The sequence below is a fragment of the Euleptes europaea genome, chromosome 16, assembly GCF_029931775.1.
Source record: "Euleptes europaea isolate rEulEur1 chromosome 16, rEulEur1.hap1, whole genome shotgun sequence".
Taxonomy (NCBI): Eukaryota; Metazoa; Chordata; class Lepidosauria; order Squamata; family Sphaerodactylidae; genus Euleptes; species Euleptes europaea.
The window spans coordinates 7468572-7492747 of NC_079327.1; the positions used below are offsets into that span (position 1 = coordinate 7468572).

At 45.4% G+C, this 24176-nt stretch overlaps 1 non-coding gene across 1 annotated transcript; it reads left to right on the plus strand.

Moving 5' to 3' along the window:
• The first annotated feature begins 21167 nt into the window (after positions 1 to 21167).
• Positions 21168 to 21239, plus strand: TRNAG-GCC (transfer RNA glycine (anticodon GCC)). Its single transcript has one exon. It is a non-coding gene; the product is annotated as a tRNA-Gly (tRNA).
• The last annotated feature ends 2937 nt before the right edge of the window (positions 21240 to 24176 follow it).

Sequence of the window (24176 nt, forward strand, 5' to 3'; positions counted from 1 at the left end):
TGAAGATCAGTTGAGAGTCACACACCAAAATGGGATACACCAAAATGGACACATCACATAGAGCACCGGACAGTGAGGCAGTATATGATCTGCGACAGTCCATTCTCATGTACAAAACAACTCAGACATAGGGTTGCCAATCTCCACTCAGATATATTAAAACCTACACAACACTCTTCGGCTGTCGGCCATTTTAAATGTGGGAAGTGTTCGGTTTGTCCGTTAAGCTTACCCATAAAAGAGTTTCGCTCTGCTACATCCAATTTTAAGGTTCAACTGCGGCACTTTTCGAACTGTGCCACGAGCCGCGTTATTTACGCGATCGCTTGTAAATGTGCGAAACTCTACATTGGAAGCACAGTACGCCAGATTAGACTTCGTATAGGGGAGCATAGGTCGAGGTTACGGGCTCGTAATTTTGACGCCCCCTTAACAAGCCATTTTGTTGAGCAGAAACATTCTGAAAACGATATGAGATTTTTCGTGTTATGGGTTTATAGAGGTCACCCACATGACTAAAAATGTACACAAAGTACTCCTTCAGAATGAAAAGTGTTTCATCCATCTTTTTAATACCCTAGCTCCGAATGGTTTGAATAATGAATTTGATTCGTCCTGTTTTTTAGAAGTTTCCTTTCAAGGTGGCCATATAGTTACTGTACCTTTAATTTTTCTTGGATTAGTCCTCACTTAACATCATATGACCCAACTTGCACTATATATATCCGACGCTGTTTTTTGCAGTTTAAAGATGACTTTGAAATATTAGCAGCCCAATTCTTTTGTGGGAGTTTAAAACAATTAAGATTAAAAATATTAAAAATTGCAAAAATTTACTTCTAAAAATATTAAACTTCTACATTTTTAAGAATCATTTTCCTACTTGGTTGGGACAAAGACAACTTATAAGATTGTAAACCTCCCAAATATGTGAGTTCCTTTGGAACTGAGGTAAGCTATTATTATAACTTTATTTTCAGATAACTCTAATAGAGGCAACTCATGATATCTTTAAAAACAGTCATGATATCTTTAAAAACAGCTTTTAAAACAGTCATAAAATTATTCTTGAAAAAGTCTTAAAAATATTCATATGCATTGTTTAGGCTGATAAAGCTATGCTTTGGTGAAAGCGCTACAGAATATCTGGAATAGCGTTTCCTTTTTGCTGTTCACTTTGGACTTTCTTGCTACCTACTTTGGAGCAATCGTCTACTTTTGGATGAGAAGATCATGTTCTTCTTTCTTTTGTACATTGGACTGCCGTTTGGTTCTTTGGAGACAGCTATTATGCTTGTATTATATTGGTTGCAGTTTACTGCTTATTGATTCACTTTGTATATAATGTGTTTATAGTTGTAACTTTGTTGTTTTTTGATAAGTTGTTTCATGTTTGCACTTAGTATTTAATAGAATTTGTATAACATTGAGTGGTACTGGTTCTTTTTTCTAGCAACTTTTATTATCAGTACTGTGAGTTTTTCTATGCAATCTCCAGGTGGTGGCTGGAGATCTCCCGTTATTACTACCAATCTCCAGGCGACAAAGATCCATTCACCTGGAGAAAGCGGCTGCTTCGAAAGGTGGCCATTGGAAGGTAGCGTTATACCTCAGTGAAGTCCCTCCCCTCTCCAAGCCCTGCCCTCCTCAAGCTCCGCCCCCCAAATCTCTAGGTATTTCCCAACCTGGAAAGGCCAATCCTTCTCATACAGTGCCATTCTATGCAGAGACACTGTAGGTAACAATTTTCATTTGAGGGGAGGGGCTATGGCTCAGTAGTAGAGCATCTGCTTTGCATGCAGAAGGTCCCTGGTTCAATCCCTTGCATCTCCAGTTAAAAGGACTAGGCTAGAAGTGAAAGACCTCTGATGTGAAAGACCTCTGCCTGAGACCCTGGAGAGCCACTGCCAGTCTGAGTAGACAATACTGACCTTGATGGACCAAGGGTCTTATTCAGTATAAGGCAGTTTCTTTTGCACTGTATGAAGCCATCTGAACTGTGGCATAAAGCTCTGGAAAATGAATGTGTTTCCATGACCTCCTTTTCACAATGCAGAGGAGACAATAATCATTTCTTCAGTACATGAGCAAGAAGACATATCCAGTGAGTTTAGCTAGTTTTTTTACAGGTGATTATTCACGTTGGAAGTGAAGGACTTTGTACAAAGAGACATCACTAGCTTCCAACGCAGCTTCTCAAGGCGTTGTATACACAAGGTTCGTCTGTCTAAGTAACAATTCGGCATTGTTTTTACTTCCCATCAGTCCTGTAAATGATGGAATGAAACGTTTTACTGAATCGATATGCTAATTTTTACCTTCACAACAACCCTGTGATATTGGTTAAGCTGAAAGTGGGTAATGAATCAAAAGTAACACTGTAAGCCTCATGGTAGCAGCAGCAGCAGCAGCAGCAGCAGAAGAAGAAGAAGAAGAAGAAGAAGAGCTGGTTTTTATATGCCCACTTTCTCTACCACTTAAGGGAGATTCAAACGGGCTTACAATCACCTTCCCTTCCCCTCCTTCCCCACAACAGACACTCTTTGAGGTAGGTGGGGCTGAGAGAGCTCTAAGAGAGCTGTGACTTGCCCAAGGTCACCCAGCTGGCTTCATGTGTAGGAGTGGGGGAAAAAAATCCAGTTCACCAGATTAGCCTCCTCCACTCATGTGGAGGAGTGGGGAATCGAACCTGGTCTCCAGATCATACTCCAATACTCCAAACCACCACTTTTAACCACTAAACCACGCTGGGATTTGAACCCTTGCTTCACTTGGGAAACATGGCCATGACACCACATTGACTCTCCGTTGGTCTCCTGCCCTGCTTCCAAGCCATTCAGCAGCACATTTTAACCTCACAGCCACCTTGCAAGGTAGGTTAGGCTGAGAGAGCGAGTCTTGTGGTCTGGTATGCTCCACAGCCACATGAGAACTTGAGCGTGGATTACATATAGCCACACTCAAGGCTTTAGCCATAGCATACAACGAGGGTTGCCAGGTCCCTCTTCGCCATCGGCGGTAGTTTTTTGGGGTGGAGCCTGGGGAGGGCGGGGTTTGGGGAAGGGAAGGACTTCAATGCCATAGAGTCCAATTGCCAAAGCGGCCATTTTCTCCAGGTGAACTGATCTCTATCGGTTGGAGATCACAAATCACAAAATCACACAAGGTTGGAAGAGACCACAAGGGCCATCCAGTCCAACCCCCTGCCATGCAGGATCCCGCAATCAAAGCACTCCCAACAGATGGCCATCCAACCTCTGCTTAAAGATCTCCAAAGACGGGGACTCCACCCCCTCCCCAGGCAGCACATTCCACCATCGAACCGCCCTCACCGTCCGAAAGTTCTTCCTAATGTTTAGGTGGAATCGTTTTTCTCTTAGTTTAAATCCATTACTCCATGTCCTAGTCTCTGAAGCAACAGAGAACCAGCTAGTTCCTTCATTAACATGGCATCCCTTCAAATATTTAAACATGGCTATCACGTCACTCCTTAACCTTCTCTTCTCCAGACTAAACAAACCCAGCTCCTTAAGTCTCTCCTCATAGGGCATGGATTCCAGACCTTTGACCATTCTGGTTGCTCTCCTCTGGACACGCTCCTCTGGACACACTCCAGTTGTAATAGCAGGAGATCTCCAGTTACCACTGGGAGGTTGGCAGCCCTACATACCACACTGTTTCCCACTGTTGTGTAACCAGAAAGCAGCCATAATAAATGATAATCAAGAGACATGGGGAGGTGGGGAATGGAGGAGGTGGCTGGTAGCAAGGGTGTGACATCATGTCCCTGGAATATCTGGAACTGACATCATACCTTTCTAGGAATTGCTGGGTGCAGCAGTTCCTAGAGATGACTGACATTACTTCTGTTCTCCCCACGCCCCCGAAGGTGATATCACGACGTTGGCCCAACAGCCTTTTTTTGTTCATTTTAAAATTTGATTTTATCCATATAATTGTATTGATTTATTAGGGTCTGGCTACTAGCATTGCCAACCTCCAGGTGGTGCCTGGAGATCTCCCGCTGTTACTACTGATCTCCAGATGACAGAGATCAGATCCACTGGAGAAAATTTATGATTTGGCCATTGAATACATTGGCCTCCCCTCCCCAAACCCCACCCTCCTCAGGATCCGCCCCCCAAATCTCCAGGTATTTCCCAAACCAAAGTTGGCAACCCTACTGGCTACCCTAATATTACTAGGTTGCCAGAAACAAGCCCTGTCAAGACTCTGAAATCTTGACAAAAAGAAGAAGAGTAAGTCGGTTTTTATATGCCAACTTTCTCCACCACTTAACTAAGAATCAAACCGGCTTACAATCACCTTCCTTTCCCCTCCGCACAACAAACACTCTGTGAGGTATGTGGGGCTGAGAGAGCTGTGACTGGCCCAAGGTCTCCCAGCTGGCTTCATGTGGAGGAGTGGGGAAACCAACCCGGTTCACCAGATTAGCCTCCGCCGCTCATGTGGAGGTGTGGGGAATCAAACCTGGTTCTCCAGATCAGACTCCACCGCTCCAAACTGCCGCTCTTAACCACTACACCACTCTGGCTCTCTTTCAGCATCCCTTTCAGAATCAGGCCCTATTCCTTTATCGTTTTCTCTCCACTACCCTTCCCTTTTGAAGGGGGGAGAGGAGTGAAAGAGAATGTCAGAGTTGTTAATCCTCATTTAAAGCATTTACATCTAAATTGCAGTAATTGATCTAATGAACACAAAATAGCAGTAACAGATCTAATGAAAACACGTCGAGTGTTTTTTTTTTTATGTACGAGGCCTAAATTGTCTTTCTGCCTTTCTCCTGCTATTTATGTTTACCTACGGTGGGATCTTTAATGGGAAGGAGTGTTCTGGCCTAAGTAGGTTTCGCATTCGCAGTGCAAAGTGGGTGAAGCAATTAGAAGCCCTGTGTGAATCGGCTCTTGGCCTCCTTTGTGAAATCTCTCTTGTGAAACGCCACGGTGCAGCGCGGAACCTGCTGAACACAAAATGATATTGAGCGGAGGAATTAAGCCATGCATGGGGAAGGGCCGTACCTCAGTGGTAGAGCCTCTGCTTGGCATGCAGAAGGTCCCAGGTTCGATCCCCGGCATCTCCAGCAAAAGGGACTAGACAGGTATGTAGGTGATGTGAAAGACCTCTGGCTGAGACCCTGGAGAGCCGCTGCTGGTCTGAGTAGACAAGGCTGACTTTGATGGACCAAGGGTCTGATTCAGTAGAAGGCAGCTTCATGTGTTCATGTATGTGTGTTCATGTATGTGTGTTCGGCCCTGGGGCCATATGCGGCCCCCGAAGACATTTTCAGTGGCCCTCGTGAGCTCCAGGGCCCAGCCGCGGAGGCGCAGCACAGCACGGCCCTCCCCGAGGGTGTTCCTGGGGCTGTGGCGCCCTTTGGACCTTATCTCATCAGCGAGAGGAGGGGGGAGGGACGCTTCCACCAAGGCTGTCCCCTACAGTCGTGGCATTCAGGAACGCCGTGGCACACTGTAAGCCCCTTTCGCCACCTGTCAAGTGGCGCGGGGGGGAGAGGCCGGAGGCTCCCGGCAGGGGAACATGTGTGCGGGAGCCTTGGAGGGCGTGGAGGCTGAGGTCTGGTCACGCGGGGCTGCGTGTGCTGCCGTGTGTGTGTTGGGGGAGGCGGGGAGCCTGAGGCCCGGTTGTGTGGGGCCAGCGTGTGTGTGTGTGTGTGTGGGAATGCTTTTCTCTCTTTTTCTGTCACTCTTTCTCCTTTCTCCCCTTCTCTCCCTCGTCTCTTTCCTTGTCTGTCTCCTTCCGTCCTTTTCTCCCCCTCCATTTCTGTTTTCCTTCCTTCCTCCCTTCCTTCCCTGAGGATTGGCTGCGGGCTGCGCCCCCCAGGCACCTCGTTTGCTCGGGGCCCACCGCTGGCTGCCCTCCAGCCTGGGAGGGGGGGAGCGGGGGTGCCCTCCAGGTTTTCTCTGTGTGGCCTCCCCTGGGGTTGCCAACCTCCAGGTGGTGCGAAAAACATTTACAAACAAGGTGCAATTTTTATATAAGCTACTGAGATTCCTATAAACATACAATGTACAAATACAAGTAACCACACTATAACCAACACATAGTATGTACAAAATATACAATGAAGGAGCAAAAAATCTTTCAAAGGTCTCAGCAGAGTACCAAGTATGTATAAGTTCAAGTTCAATTTTCAGATGAATAAGAAGCCACAATCTTCAATAGGATATGTATATTTTGTACATACTATGTGTTGGTTATAGTGTGGTTACTTGTATTTGTACATTGTATGTTTATAGGAATCTCAGTAGCTTATATAAAAATTGCACCTTGTTTGTAAATGTTTTTCGCTCCTATACTGTTTTCCTAACCTTTGGTATTAGTATAGAGGTGCCTATTTCTCCCCCAACCTCCAGGTGGTGGCTGGAGACCTGGCAACCCTAGCCTCCCCTCCCACGCCAGGAGATCTACACCTGGCTATGGCCCCCGAATGATGTTATAAATGAGCAAATGGCCCTTGGCAGGAAAAAGGTTTCCCACCCCTGGGTTAAAGGGACTAGGCAAGAAGGTGATGTGAAAGACCCCTGCCTGAGACCCTGGAGAGCCGCTACTGGTCTGATAAGACAATACCTGACTTGGATGGGCCAAGGGTCTGATTCAGTAGAAGTCAGCTTCATGCGTTCATTTATGTGTGTTCAACCAACAAGGAACTGAACCTTCATGCTGCAGGGTACAGAGGATCGCCTGCTTCGAGATGTAAGGCGTGCAGCTTTATTTTTACACTGCAGATTGAAAGAAAAAAAAAACATTCGAAGAAGCAAATGGCAAATGCAGCATCCTGTTTCTGCAGAAGACTCAGAGAATTTCTTTGGCGACATCATTTTAAGACAGGATTAGGCTGCGACGGGTCTTGGCAACAGCCTCAGCCTTCTTATAAAGGGCCTCCTTTATCAAGCCTTCGAAGCACAGTAAACAGTGCCATCTAGAGGCCATTATGGAATACAGCAGGCCATTGACAAAATCACAAATCTGCGCTGGATTCGACAACTGATATGAAAATCATTCCCCCAGCAGGGTACAACAACCATGACTTAAAGTCCCCACCAAAATCACACCGACGGAGACGATCGAAGCAAATTGCAAGGGTGGAGATGTGGAGTCCCCTGGTGAAATATGAAGGGAAGCGGAGACGATTTCAACACGGCTTGCCGAAAGTCGTAGGCAAATCCTCCTCGCCCCCGCAAATCTCTATATTACCATTGGCAAACCTAAAGTGACAATTTTATGAATGCCAAACAGTCACACCTAACCAGGAAAACGTAGATGGGGAAAAAACAACGGTGTGTTTTGGAACCAGAACCAAAAACTAGGGTTTCTAAGAAACTTGAATAGGTCGCTTAAAGTCATGCCGGAATGGGAAAATGTCTAGATTTGAAACATGGAATGTTTGAGAAATAGCGGTCCCAATCCCTGGGAGGAGACCCATGCAAGTAAGCTGGCTTCCACTAGATGGCACAGGAATCCCAGTGAAATCAAATACCCATGCACAAAGTCCTCCAGACACAGATGCCCCCAAATTGCTCATCTCCAATCCCCGTTCCCATGTTACAATTATGCGAGAAAACCTATCCTTCAGATAAAAGGAAGTATTTCTTCACAGTCACACCACGTATTGTTACATTGTGGAACTCCCTGCCCCAGGATGTGGTGATGGCTGCCAACTTGGAAGGTTTTAAGAGGGGAGTGGATGTGTTTATGGAGGAGAGGGCTATCCATGGCTACTAGTCAAAATGAATACTAGTCATGATGCATACCTACTCTCTCTAGTCTCAGAGGAGCATGCCCATTATATTAGGTTCTGAGGAACCCAGGCATGGCTTTTCTTATGTTCTTATGAGCATGACTATTGTATTAGGTGTTGCAGAACACAGGCAAGATAATGCTGCAGTCGACTTGTTTGGGGGCTTCCTAGAGGCACCTGGTTGGCCACTGTGAAAAGACTGCTGGACTTGGTGGGCCTTGGTCCTTGGTCTGATCCAGCATGGCTTTTCTTATGCTTTCTTATCATAGAATCATAGAGTTGGAAGGGACCACCAGGGTCATCTAGTCCAACCCCCTGCACAATGCAGGAAATTCACACTTCTCCCCCCCACACACCCCCAGTTACCCTACTCCATGCCCAGAAGATGGCCAAGATCATCATCATCTGCTTAAGGTCATAGAATCAGCACTACTGACAGATGGCCATCTAGCCCCTGCTTAAAAACCTCCAGGGAAGGAGCACCCACCACCTCCTGAGGAAGCCTGTTCCTCTGAGGAATCGCTGTAACTGTTAGAAAATTTTTCCTAATGTCTTTACGGAAATTCTTTTGATTTAATTTCAACTTATTGGCTCTGGTCCGACCTTCTGGGGCAACATAAAACAACTCGGCACCCTCTCTATATGTCAGCCCTTCAGGTACTTAAAGATGGTTATCATATCACCTCTCAGTCTTCTGAGTCTTATGTTCTTAACTGGTTAAGGGTGACAGTTAAAAACTGCCCCTGTGTTTAACTTAATACTATCAACATGCTGCTCTGCAATGTGTCTGAGGGAATCAACCCTATCGATAGAGATCAGTTCACCTGGAGAAAATGCCCACTTGGGCAATTGGAATCTATGGCATTGAAGTTAGGGTTGCCAGGTCCCCCCTCTCCTCCAGCGGTAGGCTATCCGGCTGCTATCGGGAATGTGTGTGTGTCTCAACGCACACGCGTCTCGAAGCACGTGCGTCACTTCTGGTTTAGAATTGGAAGTGTGCCGCCTCTCAAGGGGCCTTATACCTCTTAGTTTGAGTGGTAAAGTGGCCCTTTACCACTCAAACTAAGAGTTTGAGTGATATAAGGCCCCTCGCGAGGTGACACTTACGGTTGTAAACCGGAAGCGACGTGCGCGCGGTATGTATGCACATGTGCACATTTCCCCGCCGACCCTTAGGTGGTCGGTGGGCAGAGGGGTAAATCGCCAGGGGTTTGCCCGCCACCAGCGGGCACCTGGCAACCCTAATTGAAATCCCTCCCCTCCCCAAACCCCACCCTCCTCCGGTTCTACCCAAAAAACCCTCCCACCAGTGGCAAAGAGGGACCTGGCAACCCTAGCCATCCAGGTCAGGGCTAAAAGGAAATTATAGCCTGATTCTTAGTCAGCAATGAAATAAAATGACCTCAGAGTGAAACATCTCCCTTTATGCCACCTCGCTCCCCCTTTTCCAATAGTGTATCCACCTAGAAGCCTTTTTTTTTACCCTACAAGTGCCTAATATACTTCTGATGATTTTTCTAAGCTGTTTATTTTTTCACAGCTTCACCAGAAAAAAACCCACAACACAGCGTTTAGAAGGAACAGGAAAGGGCGACTAAAACTATCAACCTCAACAAGATGGGCCCTTTTCTTTTCTTTATAGGAAAAAAAGGGGAAATGACTACGAGGCGAGTCAAAGGGGAATCCATGAACGATGGTGGGGAGCCGGCAAAGCGGGAGACGGCGCTTCCTTCGGTGATAATAGGAGAACTCGGGGTCAGTCAGAGGGGTTCGGTGGCGGCAGGTTCAGGATGGAAAAGTACCACTTCACACACTTAAAATGCGGAACTCATTACCACGAGTGACACTGACGGCTTTTCGCTGAAATGCCTCTCACAAAAAGATGAGATGAATGCACAAAGAACGTGCCTCACAATAGTCCATGGACATGACCGTGAAGTGGAACCTCCACATTCAGATTTGGCATCCTTCTGATTATGCGATAGTGCAGGCAAGCCAGAGGAGCGTAGGTCTCGATTTGCCCATCACTTTCCTAGCAGATGTGTCGGGCTGCCATTGAAAGAGTGCAGGCTTAGATGGTCCTTTCTTCTTAGACCGCTCATGCATGTCACACATTTGTATGTGCTATACTGCTTTCATTTTGTTGTTTTTAAATTACATAATCCAACCCGGTTCACCAGATTAGCGTCCGCCACTCATGTGAAGGAGTGGGGAATCCAACCCAGATCTCCAGGTCAGAGTCCACCTCTCCAAACCACCGCTCTTAGTAGTAGTAGTAGTAGTAGTAGTAGTAGTAGCAGAAGAAGAAGAAGAAGTTGGTTTTTATATGCTGACTTTCTCTTCCACTTAAGGGAGACTCAAACCGGCTTACAATCCCCTTCCCTTCCCCTTCCCACAACAGACTGAGGTAGGTGGGGCTGAGAGAGCGTGACTTGCCCAAGGTCACCCAGCTGGCTTTGTGTGTAGGAAACCAATCCAGTTCACCAGATTAGCCTCCGCCGCTCATGCGGAGGAGTGGGGAGTCAAACCTGGTTCTCTAGATCCGAGTCCACTGCTCCAAACCACCGCTCGTAACCACTACAGCACACTGGCTCTTAACTACTACACCATGCTGAAGAGGAAGATTGGTTTTTACACCACGCTTTTCTCTACCTTTCAAGAATCTCAAAGCAGCTTACAATCACTTCCCCTCTCCACAACAGACACCTTTTGAGGTAGGTGAGGCTGACAGAGTTCTGAGAGAACTGTGTCTGGCCCAAGGTCACCCAGCAGGCTTCATATCAAGGAGTGGGGAAATAAACCTGGTTCACCAGATTAGAGACTGCCACTCTTAACCACTACACCGTGGTGTGTGTGTCATCGAGTCACAGCGGACTTGTGGTGACTCCGTAGGGGTTTCAAGGCAAGAGATGTACAGATGTGGTTTGCCATCATTTAGATATGGTGGAAATTGCTGGAACCTGCCTATTGCTTATTGTTTTGGAGATCTGGGTTGTTGTTTAAGATCAAACTATCTGGGAGGAGGCTCCGAGGTCCTTGGAGGAAATGGCCCTCAATTTAATCCCTCTTAGGGTGGGTTTGTGCAAGATTAACAGAGGAGCTGCCCTGCATTTCTTTATGCCTTAGCATGACTCATTGCTAGGGTTGCCAACTGCCAGGCACTAGCTGGAGATCTCCCTCTATTACAACTGATCTCCAGCCAATAGAGATCAGTTCCCCTGGAGAAAATGGCCGCTTTGGCAATTGAACTCTATGACATTGAAGTCCCTCCTCTCCCCAAACCCCACCCTCCTCCGGCTCCACCCCAAAAACCTCCCACCGGTGGCAAAGAGGGACCTTGTAACCCTACTCATTATCATTTGATATTAGGCCATTTGATGTCAGGCTCCATCTGTCATTTCTAGGCTCACACTGAGGTGTACACGTATGTGTGTGTGGGCCATCAAATCATAGTTGACATATGGTGACCCCACAGGGTTTTCAAGGCAAGAGACATTCAGAGGTGGTTTGCCATTGCCTGCCTCTGCATGGGCTGAGAGAGTCCTGAGAGAACTATGACTGGCCCAAGGTATTGTTGCCAACTTCCAGGTACTCGCAGGAGATCTCCTGCTATTACAACTGATAGAGATCAGTTTACCTGGAGATCAGTTTACCCTCCCCAAACCCCGCCCTCCTCAGGTTCTGCCCCCAAAACCTCCCACCGGTGGTGAAGAGGGATCTGGCAACTCTAGCCCAAGGTCACCCAGCAGGCTTCATGTGGAGGAATGGGGAATCGAACCCAGTCCTCCAGATTAGAGTCCACCACCGCTCTTAACCACTACACCACGCTGGCTCCTTGCACACATGTACAAACTAGGAACCAAACATACCAAAAATAGGAGTCCTGGTGAGGTGAGGGTCTCGGGGGCATCAGAGAAGGAAACTTATTTCATTCCTTCTATTCTATCAGACACCCAGACACAGATTCAGTCAGGTCAGGGCATTTTGGATTTGTTTTTATAACTAGTGGCTGTGTGCATTGTTTTATACTGTTTTTGATTTTTTTTTCACTTGTTCTAACTATTGGACTCTACCATGAACAACTCAAAACGGAAATGTAGTATAGAAATAGTTGAAGAGGAACAAGTAAATAATGCTCTGTGTTCGATTTCACCCGAATATCGGAGATGGCCTCAGAAACAACCTTACTCAAATGGCTTGATTAAACTGTGCTATTATTTTGTTTCGGCATGACCTGTCCCCCAGCCATTCCAGCGGTTAATGTATCCATCACCCCAATTAAGCGATTCTTCCCTTTAATAAAAATGGAACAAAATAATATCAAACAAGACAGCTACATACTACAGGAATTTAATTATCCAAAGTTTCAGTAAATCTGTCAAGTAAACTAGTTCAAGATGAAATCTCTGACAAGATAATACTAGCTAAAAAGCCATTTTCTTTCCATTTTTTTTAAATAATTACAGTGACCATCCATTATGAAGTCTGACATTAGCTACTTTCACACAGAAAGCACGGTTATGAGTGCAAATTTCCAGGGCAGTGCTAATAATGCGAGGAGGGCTGACGAAATTAACGGCGAAGTTACATTGAACACATGTCTTCTAGGTATCCCAAAATAGTCCCAACACACAAGAGTTGCAAAGATTAAACAACTCATTGAGAACGTGTGAGGCTGACATTGAAAGGTGATGTCTCTTTTTCTGGGAGCTTAGTTAGCAATGGAGAATTACTCTCCTTTAAGGTTGACAATGAGGAAACTGAAATTGTTCGAGACTTTCTATTCCTTGGCTCCATCATCAACCGAAAGGGAGACTACGGCCAAGAAATCAGCAGGTGATTGAGACTGGGAAGGGCAGCCATGAAGGATCTAGAAAAGATTTTCAAGCGTAAGGAGGTGTCACTGGCCACCAAGATTAGGTTAATTCATGCCATCGTATTCCCTATTACTATGTATGGGTGTGAAAGCTGGACAGTGAAGAAAGCTGATAGGAAGAAAGTAGATTCTTTTGAAATGTGGTGTTGGAGAAGAGTGTTACGGATATCCTGGACCGCCAAAAAACAAACAAACCAGTGGGTTATAGATCAAATTAAGCCTGAACTGACCCTAGAAGCTAAAATGACTAAACTGAGTCTATCGTACTTTGGTCACATTATGAGAAGACAAGAGTCACTGGAAAAGACAATAGTGTTAGGAAAAGTTGAAGGCAGCAGGAAAAGAGGAAGACCGATCAAGAGCTGGGTTGACTCTATAAAGGAAGTCATGGCCCTCAATTTGCAAGACCTGAACAAGGCTGTTAAGGATAGGACGTTTGGGAGGACATTGTTCATAGGGTCTCCATGAGTCGGAAGCGACTTGATGGCACTTACACACACATAGTAGCTATGGATGAATTTTCTCAAAAGGGTCATAATCTATAGCTCCTCAACCTTAAAAAAGGTAAAAGTAGCAATCACTGTGTCATTACTGACCCATCGGGTGATGTCACACCACAACGTTTACTAGGCAGACTATGTTTATGGGGTAGTTTGCTGTTGCCTTCTCCAGTTTACCCCCTGCAAGCTGGTTACTCATTATACTGACCTCATAAGGTTGGAAGGCTGAGTCAACCTTGAGCTGGCTACCTGAAACTTCCATCGGGATTGAACTCCGGTTGCGAGCAGAGCATTGACTGCAGTATTGCAGCTTACCACTCTGCACCATGGGGCTATAACCTTATCTCCCCCAAATTAGCACAGTTTAGGGAAGTACTTGTAGGGTCCTGTCATGTACAGTACTTGCAACTGAGTGAGTCTCATGCTGTTGCCTGGGTGTCAAAGGTGGGCCCTATGTCTAGAGAAGTTGAAAACCACTGATTCACAATTTAAATAGAGATCCAAAAAGTGCTGGAGTTCAGATTGCATGTCATATGTGTTTTTTGATTCATACTGAATGGAATGGATCATGGCCCAAATTGTGTAATTTCTACATAGGATAGTGAATCATAGAATCATAGAGTTGGAAAGGGACCACCAGAGTCATCTAGTCCAACCCCCTGCACAATGCAGGAATTTCACAAACACCTCCCCCACACACCCCCAGTGACCCCTACTCCATGCCCAGAAGATGGCCATGGTGCCCTTCCTCTCATGATCTGCCTAAGGTCATTGAATCAGCATTGCTGACAAATGGCCATCTAGCCTCTGCTTAAAAACCTCCAGGGAAGGAGAGCTTACCACCTCCCGAGGAAGCCTGTTCCACTGAGGAACCACTCTAACTGTTAGAAAGTTCTTCCTAATGTCTAGACAGAAACTCTTTTGATTTAATTTCAACCTGTTGGTTCTGTTCCCACCTTCTGGGGCAACAGAAAACAACTTGGCACCTTCCTCTGTATGACAATCCCTCAGGAATTTGAAGATGGTTATCATATCCCCTCTCAGTCTTCTCCTCTTCAGGCTAAACATACCCAGCTCCTTCAACCTTTCCTCATAGGACTTGGTCTCCAGACCCCTCACCATCTTTGTTGCCCTCCTCTGGACACGTTCCAGCTTGTCTACATCCTTCTTAAAAGTGCTATGTATCACTTTGGACAATAATGGTGTGAGGGCAATAATGGCGTGATCAGGGCTCGGCTGCCCTGCATGACCAGAACATTTTTTTGAAATGGTAACCATGCCTCAGCAGTAACATAGGAATTGATCCTGTGAATAGGGTTGCCAGTCTGAGCCTGGCGACCAATGGGAGGGTTTGGGGGCGGGGACATGGGGGGGGGGCTATGTGACAGCACTAATGTCATTATGTCACTTTCAAGCCCAAACCAGAAGCGACAATGGGTAGCTCTAGGAATTGATGGAAACTCTATGGTTTCTGGTGATTCTTTGAGCTACCAACTGTGCCTTCTGGGTTGGACCCGGAAGTAACTTACAGGCACAGAAGACCCCAGCAGGTTTTCAAAAAAATTCCTCCAAGGCAACAGTAGCAGGCAGCTATAGTGGGAAGCCTGGTAAAGCTAACTGTGATCCATTACTCAAACTGGTCATCCCTACTCATTTGGGAAGCAGAAACTTTCTTCTAGCCTAGATTGCATTTTTTTCAATGCTCACGTGGGTCAAGAACCCTCTCATTTCAGAAATGAAACACTGAACAACTGTGAGTGACTGAGCAAACTTATATCCTATGACCTTATATCCTACGAATAATAAAGTTGTTTAAGCTTTGCTCAAAACGGTGAGGCTCAGCAAGAATGTAAAAGGCCTGTTTCAAATCCATCACAAAATATGAACAAAACAAGACTGTAATATCTCCACAGAGGCAAGTATTTCAATTTATTTAGGGAAGCATTGGACGGCCTGTAAAGCTCTATATTTTATGAAACCGAGAATTATGGTAGCTATAAGTTGCAACATAACGTCCAAACGCCAGAAGAAAATGTCAGCTAGAAATTTGCTTTGGAAACGAGATAGTATTCAAGTCTCCATTTTAAGAAGTGCTGGTATTTAAATTCTCTTCTGATGAAATGAGTTGGTCGTGAAGGAGTCAACTCATGTTTCTGTTCCTTTTTATAAAATACTCGTATCCTGCCCTTCTCTGTGCTTGAGGCATTTCCAAGAATGTGAGAAGATCTCTGCTGGATTGGACCAAGGGCTAGGGTTGCCAACTGCCAGGTACTAGCAGGAGAGCTGCTATTACAACTGATCTCCATCCAATAATAGCCACTTTGGCAATTGGACTCTAAGGCATTGAGGTCCCTCCCCTCTCCAAACCCCTTCTCTGTGCGTGTGTGTGTTGGGGGGAGGGGCTGCAGGTAGATCAGGTAGTTGGTGGTGTGAAAGATTTCAGCCTGAGACCCTAAAGAGCTGCTGCCTGTCTGAGTAGGCCATACTGACCTTGATGGATCAATAGTCAATTCAGTATTAAGGTTGCTATGTGCATGTGTATGGTGTATGTGTATGGTGTGTCGCATGCACCCCCCAGGTCAGATACTGTGCACAATGTGTGGCTATTTGTCGATTTTGGAATGCTTTAAATGTACACCGAACTTGTTGTGTGTGTGTCTCACGTATTAGTGCCCGAGTGGCAATTAAACAGCCCATAAATGGAATAAACAAACAAACACATAAATAATTGTCCCAATGCCCATAACAATTAGTTCGAGATAAGTGGAGAGAGAAGAAAAGTTATTTCCAACTATCTTTTAATAAGCTCTTTGGAGCATGGAGGCTTAAAAAAAAAAAAAAACCTTCACAGATAACGTCACAGTGTGGAAGCTGAAACACCCAAGGCGTGACCAGCCGAAGTTTAAAAAGAGAGTTTTAAGTCTCATTTATTTATTTGGGAAACTTTAACAATTGCTGAACTCTCTGTCCCTGAAAGCAAAGATACTTGCAACACAATCTCAAGTAGAGTTGTGTGTTAGCTGTCAAGTCACAGCTGACTTACGGTGACACTGTAGGGTTTTCAATGCAAGGTTACTAGTAAAAACAAAAACTAGTCATGATGCATACCTATTCTCTCCAGCATCAGAGGAGCATGTCTATTATATTAGGTGCTGTGGAACACGGGCATGATAATGCTGCTGCAGTCGTCTGGTTTGTGGGCTTCCTAGAGGTACCTGGTTGGCCACTGTGTGAACAGACTGCTGGACTTGGACCTTGGTCTGATCCAGCAGGGCTTTTCTTATGTTCTTATGGATACTAGTCCTGATGCATACCTGTTCTCTCCAGGATCAGAGGAGCACACCTATTATGTGGTTGGCCACTGTGTGAACAGACTGCTGGACTTGATGGACCTTAGTCTGATCCAGCATGGCATTTCTTATGTTCTTATGTTCTTGAGATGTTCGGAGGTGGTTTGCCATCGCCTGCCTCTGCGTGGGCTGACAGAGTTCTGAGAGGACTGTGACTAACCCAGGGTCGCCCAGCAGGATTCATGTGGAGGAGTGGGAAATTGAACCTGGTGCTCTCGATTAGAATCCACCCCTTTTTAACCACTCCACCACACTGGCTAGTGGAATTATACATTTCTAAATCCCTTTAAGTCAAAGTGCTTAAATGTTGCTGGATCGCACTCCCACGTGCAATTTTTCTTTAGGGCTTCAGAAGCTGCTCATGAAATAATCATGTTTAAGCATCTGAAGGCTGTAATTATGGCACTTAGAGACCCAGTGTGGTGTAGTGATTAGAGTGTTGGGCTAGGACCTGGGAGACCCGAGTTCGAATCCCCGCCTGCTGGGTGACCTTGGGCCAGTCACACAATTTCAGTCTAACCTACGTCACAGGGGTCCTGTGAGGATCAAATGGAGGAGAACAGAACGATGTAAGCCACTTTGGGTCTCTGCTGAGGAGAAAGGCGGGATGCAAATGAAGTAAATAAAAAATAAAACAAGATTGGGGCAGTACATATCTAATCTCTGGAGAGTGGCCCTTTACTAAATGAGAAGAAAAGTTGGTTTTTATACCCCAATATTCTCTACATTTTTAAGGAGCCTCAAAATGGCTTACAATCGCCTTCCCTTCCTCTCCCGACAGCAGACACCATGTGAGGTAGGTGGAGCTGAGAAAGTTCAGAGAGAACTGTGACTAGCCCAAGGTCACCCAGCAGGCTTCATGTGTAGGAGTGGGGAAACCAACCCAGTTCACCAGATTAGAGTTTGCCGCTCTTAACCACTACACCGTGTAAGAAGAAGAAGAAGAAGAAGAAGAAGAAGAAGAAGAAGAAGAAGAAGAAGAACAACAACAACAACAACAACAACAACAACAACAACAACAACAACAACAACAACTTTTGGAACCAGGTAAGCTTCTAGTCATCGTTCCATGTGCAACCATGCGCTTTGAGACAGATGAATGCCTGATTAATAAAATGGTGATAGCGGTCACAATGTCCTCACTAAGAACCTTTCATGATTCGGCCAGATTGTGTTTGGATAAACTCGATAGCCGCTCCGGGTATCAAATGAGTAGTTGAATCTGAAGGACGTCCCATCCAGGCGGCGCAATCATTTCACTGTTGTTACGGCTCTTTCTTTGGCCACCTGAATCCGGATGAATCAAAAGACTGGAATCAAAGAAGCAGGTTCACAGCAAACTGCTGGTCCCTGCAGGAGAGACCTTCGGCACCTTTTGGACAACATTTGTTTCCTCAGCCCAGCTGCAGTCCTGCAAAGAGCTCAGCCAGGTGTGGAGTTCAAAATCTGTGACCTCCATGTATTCATGCAGCATAAACAACCACAGATTTGCTCCACTAAATAAAAGCGCTTAGTCCGAGAACAAAAGAGACTCTTAGGACATGTTCCTGCCAACGACAAAATATATGCTTTTGTTGGGAGTGGGGAGGGGAATTATCTTCTGGGATGCTCAAAGCCACATAGAAATTCATGGTAGGAAACAGGCAAGTGTATAGACAAATTCAAAATATAAATTTATGTTACAGAGATGCAACTAATCTGTCTTTGCTTGAGGGATTCTTATTCGAACATAAGAAAAGCCATGCTGGATCAGACCAAGGTCCATCAAGTCCAGCGGTCTGTTCACACAGTGGCCAACCAGGTGCCTCCAGGAAGCCCACAAGCAAGACAACTGCAGCAGCATCCTGCTTGTTTTCCACAGCACCTAATATGGTAGGCATGCTCCTCGGATACTGGAAAGAATAAGTATGTATCATGACTAGTATGCATTTTGACTGGTAGCCATGGATAGCCATCTCCCCTGGGAACATGTCCCCTCCCCTCTTCAAGCCTCCCAAGTTGGCAGCCATCACCAGATCCTGGGGCAGGGAGTTCCACAATTTAACGATGTGTTGTGTGACGAAATACTTCATTTTATCAGTTTTGAATCTCTCACCCTCCAGCTTCAGCAGATGACCCCGCATTCTGGATGTGGTGATGGCTGCCAACTTGGAAGGCTTTAAGAGGGAACATGTTCATGGAGGGGAGGGCTATCCATGGCTACTAGTAAAAATGGATACTAGTCATGATGCATCCCTGTTCTCTCCAGGAACAGAGGAGCAGGCCTATTATATTAGCTGCCCTGGAACACAGGCAGGATAATGCTGCTGCAGTCACCTTTTTGTGGGCTTCCTAGAGGCACCTGGTTGGCCTCTGTGTGAACCGACTGCTGGACTAGATGGAATTTGGTCTGATCCAGCATGGGCCTTTGTATGTTCTCACATTGTTGGATATAGTGCTTTTGCTGTGCTTTGGCAATAATTTGCAACGGGATCATCTTGACCTCCATGGAAACCCGGTTGTGAATTATTGCTACTGTGTAATATCCAATGATGCTTAGCTGCACCCCCACTTTACAATCTGGCTGTACTCAAGAGCGGCATTCTCAGCGTTAATGGCACATTTCCATTGTGTGAATGAATGCCCCATTCCTATCGAAGGGTCTCTCTTTGAATTGAGGTCCCTGGTGTGCAAGGAAAGGCTTTTTCAAGCCCTGTTGCTAACCAATGGCTGGATCGTTCTCTCTCCCACACTCACCCTAAATTACCACAAAATATGCATTTTCAATAAGAACATAATAGAGCCAGTACAGGGTTGAAAGCCAGGGTGGTGTGGTTAAGAGTGGCAGGCTCTAATTTGGAGAACTAGGTTTGATTCCCCACTTTTCCACATCAGGGTGGACTCTAATCTGGAGAACCAGGTTGACATAAGAACATAAGAAAGGCCCTGCTAGATCAGACCAAGATCCATCAAGTCCAGCAGTTTGTCCACACAGTGGCCAACCAGGTGCCTCTAGGAAGCTCACAAACAAAACGACTGCAACAGCATCCTGCCTCTGTTTCGCAGCACCTAATATAATGCTCCTCTGATTCTGGAGAGACTAGGTATGCATCATGAATAGTATTCCTTTTGGCTTGTAGCCACGAGTAACCTTCTCCTCCATGAACATGTTCACTCCCCTCTTAAAGCTTTGGCAACCATCACCACATCCTGGAGCAGGGAGTTCCACAATTTAACTCTTCTTATTATTTTATACCCCAATTTTCTCTACCTTAGGGAGTCTAAAACCGGCTTACCGTCACCTTTCCTTTCCCTCCCCACAACAGGCACCTTGTGAGATAGGCGGGGCTGAAAGAATTCAGAAAGAACTATGACTAGCCCAAGATCCCCCAGCATGCTTCATATGGAGGAGTGGGGAATCAAACCCAGTTCTCCAGACTAGAGTCCACCACTCATAACCACTACACCACTCTGTTTGTATATGTGTATGTTCCAGCTGACTCATGGTGACCCCCCATAGGGTTTTCAAGGCAACAGACGTTCGGAGGGGGTTCTTTAGAGGTTGCCCATCCAAATCGCAGGGCCGACCCCACTTCGTTTCTGAGATCTGATGAGATCAGGCTGGGCTGGGGCTATCCAGGTCAGAGTGAAAGCAAATTAGACCAGAAGGTTTTTTTTTTTTTTTAAGTTTTACATTGGGCTTCTCCACATTTATTTGGTAGAGATACAGTTACCAAGGGAGCACACCCAAGCTTTAAATTCCTTGTAGCATGATGAGCTGCCTCACATGCTCTGTCCTCTGCCACAGGTTTTGTGATAGAAGGCCTCCACTTTCAGCTCAAAGCCTAACTCCCCAAAGAGGTATAAAATCTTCCTACCAGGCCCACAAAGGAGTTATGGGAAAATAAAATGAATCGTTCTCTTTCAGCACTGCAAGAATGTAAGTTTTAATTGACCTCTCTGCTGCAAAATATATATATATATATTCTTATTCCAAAATAAAGAATGAGTGGGAAGTCAGAGGTCTGAAATTTTGAGCTAATAAGTCTTGATAAAAAAAAATGAATCATGCCTCCGCTAAGATATAGGAGAAGATTTTTTAGCCATTCCAGGCCACATTTTTCCTAGGAGGCAGATGAGTTTCCTTCAAGGTGGCCCCAAGTGCTGTTTTAAGCTTCTATTTGTTTTCCATTTGATTTAATTGCTAATGGAATGCAAACACTAGGATGGTTTATTTTCCATTTTCTTGCTACTTCTAGGAGTGCTGGAACATGCCTAGAGGAGGGCAACAAAGATGGTGTGGGGTCTGAAGACCAAATCTCCTTCACTGGAGATTTTAAAGAAGGTGCTAGATGGCCATCTGTCAGCAATGTTGATTCTATGACTCCGCAATACAGACATCTCTTGACGTCACAACTGCAACCTCAGCCCTTTAGAGAAGAGATTTTTGCTTCAGACATTCTCATCAAATGCATCAACCTCTACACTCCTATTCCCGGAAGGCCACATTTTCATTTTATTTTTTTGCCATCAAGACTTATGGCAACCCCCAGTGGGGTTTTCAAGACAAAAGATGCTCCGAAGTGGTTTGCCATTGCCTGCCTCAAAGTCACACCCCTGGTATTCCTTGGAAGTCTCCCATCCAAATACTTGCTAGGTTCGACCTTGCTTAGCTTCTGGGAGGAGGGGCTGTGGCTCAGTGGTAGAGCATCTGTTTGCCAAGCAGAAGGTCCCAGGTTCAATCCCCGGCATCTCCAGTTAAAGGGACTAGGCAAGTAGGTGATGTGAAAGACCTCAGCCTGAGACCCTGGAGAGCCGCTGCTGGTCTGAGTAGACGATACTGACTCTGATGGACCAAGTGTCTCATTCAATAGAAGACAGTTTCACGTGTTCATGTGTTCAATTCACAGACAGTACTTAGGGGAGGGGCCGTGGCTCAGTGGTAGAGCATCTGCTTGGCATGCAGAAGGTCCCAGGTTCAATCCCTGGCATCTCCAGTTAAAGGGACTAGGCAAGAAGGTGATGTGAAAGACCTCAGCCTGAGACCCTGGAGAGCCACTGTGGGTCTGAGTGGACAATACTGACTCTGATGGACCAAGGGTCTGATTCAGTATAAGGCAGCTTCATGTATTCATGAGATCTGATGAAATCAGGCTAGCCTGGGCTATCCAAGTTAAGGCGGAAGGCTACACAGGATAGAGTAAAACAGAGCTTTTCCCAATATAAATTCCACCTGGAGAATAATGATGTTAGAAGTGATGCAGGTCAGATAAAAGCAGTGGCTAATTGTACAATTGTGACATCGGAGTGGAAACAGAACTGAGTGGCAGGAGCGTCAGTTATATGATGCACCTGTTGCTCCATCACATTACATCAAAGTGCAGGTGGGGGATTGGATGTCAGAAATTTCCGTTAATCAAAGGACTTCCCAGCAGGTACAAAAATAGCGCATCAGAAAGAACGCTAACCAAGAATCTTTGCTGACAAATTAGCTTTGTATGTATGTGGGGGGAAACATACATGGAAGGAAAAAAATATATTCTAACATCCAGTCCTTCATTTTAACCCTGATATGGTGTTGCCTGGCCTGACTGAGAGAGGCCAGGCTAGCTCAACATTGTTGGGCATGTTCAGTCTGGAGAAGAGGAGGTTGAGGGGGGAGGACATGACTGCTCTTTTTAAGTATTTGAAGGACTGTAACTTAGAGGAGGGCAGGGAGCTGTTCCTGTTGGCAGCACAGGGTAGGACTCGCAACAATGGATTTAAATCACAGGTGGAAAGGATATTACTGATTCTCTGTAAGTGCATTCAGTTTTCAGGCTAGAGTGGTTTTATATTAAATGTTTGACTAATATGATATGTACGATTTAAATACTAGTAAGAAAGGAGAACACAAGTTTGTTAATTAAGGACCAATTATTTTTATTATAAAGTTAAGTACAGCAAATATAGCGAAGAATGCAATGATAGAAATCCATGTACCAAATTAAGATCAAAAATGGGGTAAGACCAAAGTTTCGTTCGAGGCTACAACACATGATATGTTAAAATTCCCTATTTATTTTTTCTTTCCCTACTTTTTTTTTTAGTACCACCTTTATTATGAAAATAAATAAAATGTTAAATAATAAAAAAAGAAAGGATATTACCAGCTGGATATTAGGAAACAATTTTTTTTACAGTAAGAGTTGTTAGACAGCAGGAATCAGTTACCTAGGGAAGTGGTGAGCTCCCCCTCGCTGGCAATCTTTAAGCAGAGGCTGGACAAGCACTTGTCAGGGATGCTCTAGTCTGATCCTGCATTGACCAGGGGGTTGGATTAGATGGCCTGTATGGCCCTTTCCAACTCTATGATTCTATGATAATTGGGTATTTATTTATTTATTATTTGTTTGTTTGTTTATGGATTTATATCCCGCTCTATCCCGGCCAAAGCAATAAACAAAACCAGTGTGTTATCATTTCCCAAAGGAAGTGTTTCCTGTTTTTTACTATCTGGCCCAAAAATCTAATATAGACCAAAATCCCACTTAGTAACCAAGCCAAGTCTACCACCAAATACATCCCACCCCTACCTGGATTTTCTTCCTGCCTTCTTTTTATGCAATTGAATCCCCCCCCCCCCAAGATTGCTTCTTCTTCTCCATTGGTTGCAGAAATGGGTGGAACTCTTTTTTCGAGGACCATGAGATTAGGATCATATTGGAAAGTGGATCAGATTCACATGGACAACTCTGGTGTGCATGTGACCCTATATCACACATGGTAACTCTAATGTTAGAAGTCATATGGAATGACAATGACCTCGCCGAGGTGGAGGGGAGGGCTCCTATGAGATTGGAGAAATTTATGGGCCTCATCGCTTTCTGGGTGATAACAGAACACAAAGGGGTCCAAACTAGTTTTAGTAGAGATGATTCCAAATCGAGCTGAGGGGAATTTGTCCATCAGAGTAGACAATGGGATGGCTCAGTAGAAGATGGTGGGTAAAGGCCAACCATTCTCCAAGGAGCCTTCCTCCAGCCCAGGGAGACTTTATCTTAAGGGTCTCTTCTTGCAATAGAAGACCCACTTAATTTGGAGGAAGTCTCCTTAGAATGGAGGAGGGATTCAACCCTGAGTCAAAAGGAAAGGTGGGGTATCAATATTTTAATGAATAAAGAAACATCAGGTGAAATGTCAGGAAAGAAAATACCAAGCCCATGGTCACACAGCCCGAATAACCTACAAGAACTAATAAATAAAGAAATAAACTTTGTTCAGGGGAGTGGTATAACAGGGTAGAATCCACCCCAGTTTCTTATGTTCAAAGCATAGCTTAATCCTGCTATCTAATTCTGCACTTACATGGACCCCAGTTTGACCCAGAATGTCTGCAGAATTATGTATGTTTCCACTGACTTATCACCTCCCTTGGGGAGGGACTGTGGCTCAGTGGTAGAACATCTGCTTGGCAAGCAGAAGGTCCAAGGTTCAGCCCCCGGCATCTCCAGTTGAAAGGGACTAGGCAAGTAGGTGATGTAACCTCTGCTGGAGACACTGGACAGCTGCTGCCCGTATGGGTAGACAATACTGACTTTGATGGACCAAGGGTCTGATTCAGTAGAAGGGAGCTTCATGTGCATTCAGACAAGGGGCTTTCAAGGCCAGTGAGAAGCAGAGGTGTGCCATTGCCTTCCTCTGCAGAGCCTTCC